This window comes from Homalodisca vitripennis, chromosome X, assembly GCF_021130785.1.
Source record: "Homalodisca vitripennis isolate AUS2020 chromosome X, UT_GWSS_2.1, whole genome shotgun sequence".
NCBI classification, from domain to species: Eukaryota; Metazoa; Arthropoda; class Insecta; order Hemiptera; family Cicadellidae; genus Homalodisca; species Homalodisca vitripennis.
In genome coordinates, this window is record NC_060215.1 from 51839497 (window position 1) to 51846178 (window position 6682).

At 32.7% G+C, this 6682-nt stretch overlaps 1 long non-coding RNA gene across 1 annotated transcript; it reads right to left on the minus strand.

Moving 5' to 3' along the window:
- Positions 1 to 1126: 1126 nt before the first annotated feature.
- On the minus strand, positions 1127 to 4730 carry LOC124368514. The gene is made up of 3 exons (XR_006922956.1): positions 4519 to 4730; positions 3886 to 3989; positions 1127 to 1269 (listed from the first exon to the last, which is right to left on the minus strand). It is a non-coding gene; the product is annotated as an uncharacterized LOC124368514 (long non-coding RNA).
- Between the last annotated feature and the right edge of the window lie 1952 nt (positions 4731 to 6682).

Below are 6682 nucleotides of genomic sequence, written 5' to 3' on the forward strand. Positions count from 1 at the left end.
CACGAGTATAAATAATAGGACAAATAACGAATCTTTGAATTTCCGTGTTATATAATACACAAAAAAGTTATTTGAGTTCCGGAATATTGGAGAATTGAACAAATCAGTTCAAGTAATGAAAAGTGAAAAAAATAACGCATCCGAATGCACAGATCCTTTTTAATTTTATTAGGCTCTCAGCAGTTTTAAACATGACGAAAGGGAAATTGGCGGGACATTAGCGCTTTAGCACTAATACCAAAATCACCAACACACTTACACACTCTAACAGACTTATGATTAGAAAAATTAATTATATGATCTTCTTTATATGATTTTGTAATCTATGGCAAATGACCTTAGTATCATGCTTAAGGGGGACTCCAGCTAAACTGGCAAAATTATTCATTATTTTACATATGTCTTTTGTTCAGTGGGCCTTAATTATTTTTATACCTTTAATCGCCTGGATTCAACTTTGATTCATTTTGCAACTGTTGCACTCTATTCTGATTTAATTCTTGTTTTCTCAAAGTATTAATTTTGTCCGTGTTTTTAAAAACAGGAACAATGATTACTCAACTACTATATAAGAGAGTTATTTTATTGAAGAATGGATATGTGGCCACGACGTCTAGTGCACTTAACAATAGTGAAAATTGTTTTAAATATTATTGTGTAAATGAAAAAGTTACAAAAATTTAATTTAAATATAATGTTTAATTTGTTTTACTTTTAATACTCGTTAGTGTTTGCACATAAATATTTATTCAGCTGGTAAAAAGTAGGCTTCTATCTACGACAGTAACTAAGTCTCTCAGTTTTTCTTTTTCCTTATTTTTCATATCTTAAAAAGTGCCATCTTTAACAAAGGAAGAAAACAGAAAAATCTTATGATAAAGTGCCGGTGTACTTGAACCTGAAGAAAGGATAGACAGTATTTCCTAAAACATCATCTCACGTTTGTTTATTGCAACTAATGAATAAAACTACCCTTTGAATAAGTCTTTCATCATCCGACACGAAGACACAAATGTCAATTGATCTCACAGTATATTTTACTGTTACTAAATTTGTCAACTATTTAATATCAGAGCTGTATACACACACATATATTTCTATTGAGGTTTTAAACAAATAAATTACATTTATGTTTTTTTACCTTTACTTTTATATCAACATTTAGTCGCAGCTCAATACAATATTCATGTAATATAGTTTGGATATGTAGTTATAGAAGATGTCTTTATGTCATCCTTGTAGTAAATCTTGAGCCGCGATTCTGAAACACTGAGTTACAGTACATTAAAAGTCAGTTAGATCAAAATGTTCTTGTAATCACTTATTTGTAAGTTGAAGATATAACTAGAATCACTAAGAATACGAGTAAGTAATAAAGAGCGGAGCTCATTTTTCTATAACAAACAGTAACTTAAAAGTTTGAGACGGGTAATATTGAAGAGTAGGGGATCACAATATAGATACTCCGAAGCATTAGCAACTGTTGTCAGAAGGATAAATTGTCAAGTTACCCTTTTGAGAAGTAAAGCGAGAATGGTGCTGAAATAATCTCGTTAGCCATTATAAAGAGGTAACCGCCCTTTTGACCGTGTGAAAAAGTTGTTAGAGCAGTATCGGAGAAGCCATGCTGTCGTACGAAGTTTTCATGAAAAACCTAAAGTTCTAAGTTGTGGCTTTCTTGTAAAACATTGACTCTAAATTTACCATTCCTCCTGCTTGTGAAACTCGCCACTTTTTCTGCTGACACCATATCCTAATTCTGCCTTGGATAATCCATGTTGTAATCTCCTTCGTATCCTTCTATATTACTCGTACCAAACAGTTGTTACATTTCGCGCTTTACTTCCGAAATGGGGACTTAACACTTTGTAACTTTGTGCCTGCGTGCAAAGCTCAAAAGTTTAAGGGCAGTCTGACCGAATAAATTTTTTTTGTGTGATTTTTAGTTTATAACACTTTTTTTTCTTTGGAATCTCCTCTTTCTAACGATATACAACACATATTGTACAGAAAATTCTAAATAAGTGAAAAAAAATTATTTAAAATAACCTTGCACACCAAAAAGTCGATCCAGCCCCGCTACTATAGTCAGACTCATAAAAGCAACCCGTGAAAATGATACCTATGACCACACCAAGCACTTCCATTTGCCTGAGGTGATACTTCAAGAGATCAAACCTATATTCAGGGATCTTGCCAAGCCAAAACTGTTGCAAAAATGTCTCAGAGGTAAATCCCAAAACCCCAATGAATCTTTGAACAATGTTATCTGGAGTAAAATACCTAAAAGAACATATGTAAATCTTGAAACCCTGAAATTTGGTGTATTTGAAGCTGTTTTGACATTCAACAGTGGACACTTAGCTAAAGTAAAATTATTGGAACACTTAGGCCTACACCAATTGAGATATCTTAATGAAATTTTTAACACACATTCCTTGGCTAAAATACTAGTGCCCTAGGAAAGTTTTTTGGGATATAATTATCCTAATTTGATTTAAAAATATTTATATATTAAAATTTTAAATTTTTAAACACAAAAATTTTAAAAATTCATAATTTATTTATTAAAAGAAAAAGACTAAAAACCTCTCCTAGGGCACTAGAAAAATACATGATCTTCAAAATAAAACCAAAAGCAGTAAGCTATCTTAAATAGTTTTCAAGTTATGCAACATATAGTTAACATTGCGTTCTTATGGGAGTCCGACTCCCCTTAAGCTGTTATTTACGAGGAAGAAAGTTTACACTCAAATTACGCCAGTAGAGTTTTCCTACTAAGGCTAATGTTTAATAATGATATTTTATTGAATTAAAGCATAATAAATAAAGCATAATAAATGTTATTAGAAACCTTAATGTTGTATGTTCTAATCGAAACCCAATCACTAAAATTCACTGAGACTCACATTAAGTCTCACACACATCCATAATGAATGAACTATGCATGACAATTAAAATTCATCGGCTCACCAAGACAAATAATATGTGGTAACCATTTGTGGGTCATGAAGTTACACAAGATCCAGCACAAGTCTTCAATTTGGGCTAAACTGTCTTTTACAGGTTTTGGTAAAAAAAAACCTAACAGCTGTTTTTAACTCTACAAGATGCAGTCACTGACCACAAGCTTACATTCCATGAATCAGAGCTCCGCAAAACATATCATGAATAACTTACAACTATTAGCAAGCAAGTCGTACAGGACAAAACGGTACAGAGCTGGTAAAATCAGAAGGCTGCAGTTTAAGCAAAGTTGGTTCAGTACAATGCGGAATATTCTCCAAAGGGGTAAAGCGACATTGACAGTTACTACCTGTTCTGGTGATCAGTCGAATCTTAACCTCACATAAACGATGTCAAATTAACAAAGTTTTCTCTAGGAACGTTCTATATCGTTTTAGCTATTATCATATTATGTCATGACTGATTGTCAAAAGCTTATGAATAATATACCAAATTACAAAAATAACATTGAACACCATAGCATTGGAGGATTGGCTTCATGCTAGCCATCCACCATAACAACAACCACATTTATGAGCACAATACGTGTACTATAGTTTTGTATTAAACCAATCTTGCAGTGTTTTCTGTGTATTATTCATTAATGTGACTAACTGTTAAACTACAACATTTTGTGCACTCCTTTATATTGCAGAACAAATTGATGTTGTTCCCAGATGCTTGGAATTTCTGGAGGCAATGAGTTACCAATACCTTATATTCTAGGAGCCATAATGAATGTCGAGTAAAGATTTGCTATTCCCACCCGTCCATTCCACCGTGGTACTGCCATGTTATTCAAAAATTCATATAGATGCTTCGAAAAATTAATAAAGATTCTTCATGTCTCTTTTTGTACTATTTAAGAATCGAGCTTACCATAATCAGAGTGGTTGATCTCCCCACTGGTCAATGCAGAAGTAGAATCCTCCTTTTCTTATGCATTGAAACCCCCTACAACAAGGAGGACGACATGGGCCGCACTGAAACACAAACATAATTAAGTATGTTATGGTTAGTTGAGGTTAAATTAGAAACCAAAATGCTTTAGAACACTTAATTTTAAAATATTGCATCTTTATCTAACTCTATTTTGACTCTATTTTTTAAGTTGACTCAATTACCAAGCATACATATTATAATATAAGGCGTAAACGACTATTGATATTTCGACTGGAATTATAGCTGAAACTGAAATGTATGAAAGCTGAGTATGTATCAATTGAGGAGAGTAAATATTAAAGGCTACAATGTTTAGGTTATACGCACCCTATGTATAATGGCTTCGTTCTCCAACGTACAGTTATTAAAAGGGATCAAATACTTATCTAGAAACTTGCGGAACATTGCGCAAATGCTTATCAAAAATGTGCAATTCTCTATTATACTTTTATTGTCATAATTATTCAATTTGCAAAATATCATTAATTACAGTATTAAACACTAGAATGTTTAGTCAGAATCAGATTTGTTTTAATCACACATACACTATGAAAAAAATTAAATACTCACTAAATAACTTAAATATCCACAAGGTTTCCTCTGTAATGAGGGAGACGTCGCAGCTAGGAGAAAGAGGATAGTACCAAAAACTATCAAATTCATCTTGAGATCTTGTCCACGACTGGTCCCTGGCAAGTTCAACACGAATATGAGACTTGAAAGCGACTATATACTGACTGTGAACTAACCAATTACCGCATATAGCTCACCAGAATACCTCAATAAACACGTTCTCGAACAATAAGACATTCTGATACGAATTCTTACGTCATCAAGGAACACAATAGAGTTCAGCTAACGAACTTGATTAGCATGGACAGTTACTATTGTCTGCTGCACGGACTACGATTGACTGCATGTGTACGTGCTTCTTGCAGCAATCATGTTTTTCTGTGGTGAGGCCAATTATCATATAACACTCTTATTGGTTTAGTATATTGGTATACGATGATAACATACAAATATAAAAATGCATTCTTAACGTAATGTATTTGCTATACCCAACACCCAATTTTAAAACGGTTTTTATGTCCTTTTTGTGTCCTCCTTCGGTGGTCCCAAAAATTGGGACCAGCAAAAAACTCGTAAATTTTTAATCTATGTTTCACTATAAGAAAGTTTATATAACTCTATATGCTTCATCGAAATCAACTTAATCAGGTTTGTTGCGTTGTTTGCAGATACTTGGTAGTGACTAACGGTTCTTACGACAGAGAGGGGATCCAGATAATTCGGAGAGTTTGTATTTTCTACATTTATATTTGTGCAATGACACGCGTCTGCTTTATATATATATATATATATATATATATATATATATATATATATATATATATATATATATACGCAGATGTGAGCTGCTTAGGAAGAATGAATCATTTTTTTATTACTTCACAATTTGTGTTTCTGCATTTCCTCTATACATACATAACATTTGTATTTGAATATTTTAACACGACTATTAGTGATTTGAAATTTTTCAAACATTTTGAGGATAAAATACTTGCAATAAGCTATATAAAACAGTGGACGAAAAACTAACATACCTCAACGAGCCATCAATGTCCAGAACAATAAGTCCGAAAAACAGCAAGAATCCTATAACAGAAAACTGGATATATAAGTAAGAATGTATATTTTATGCATCGGAACAATAAGCCAAACTACACTAAGGCATTGGACATATCTAAGACTGGAAGAAGACTGCAAGAACGGGAAATAGAGCCTTTTTAATGGAAAAGGGTTTCTGAGACCTACATATGTATATATTGTCTTGATTTTATTAACTTCAATTTAAGGTGCCACAAGATATTAGTTACCATTTCAAAACTTTGGCTTTGGGTACGGAGGGGCATGGTGATGAGCACCCCCATTTGGAAAATAATGTCTTTTGTTCCCCCAATTAGTACTAGACACTCCCGTTTACAGAGTTTTGATACTTGGGCTGTACGTCTTTTAATACATAAAATTATTGATAATAATAATAATAAATTAATATTAAATAATATTATATATATATATATATAATAGGATTTTTGGGAAATGATGGAAGCAGAAAAGAAAGGAAACAGTCGTTTAGTACCCGTGATATGTTTTGTAGGATTGGGAATCATAAGGCAATAAAAGGATTAAATATAATAAATGTTAAGTTAAAGGATTGAGAAGCCTACTTCGGTCAATAGCGTCTACTACAGGCTGTTTAAAATCACGGTCAGCCTAATGTATTTACGGTTGCTTTATTGTCCCAATCAAGACAATATACGTCTTCTTCCGGTCTTAGATATGTCCAATGCCTTAGTGTAGTTTGGCTTATTATTCCGATGCATAAAATATACATTCATACTTAGGACGAATAAGCATACTACGGGAAAAACCATATACTCCCGATATAAGGTGAAAATTCTACTAAGTTCATGTAACATTTGAAAATAATCGCATACAACCAGTTTTCTGTTATAGGATTCTTGCTGTTTTTTGGACCTATTGTTCTGGACATTGATGGCTCGTCGAGGCATGTTGGTTTTTTTCCACTGTTTTTTTACCTTATCACAATGTTAAGGAAGCCAACAAATTGTTATTTCCTTATGTTAAACATTCACAGCCTTGTTCATTAAGGAGGGTACTATAACATTGTTTTAATAGAACTTCCAAAAATAAAACTTAATCAAAATAT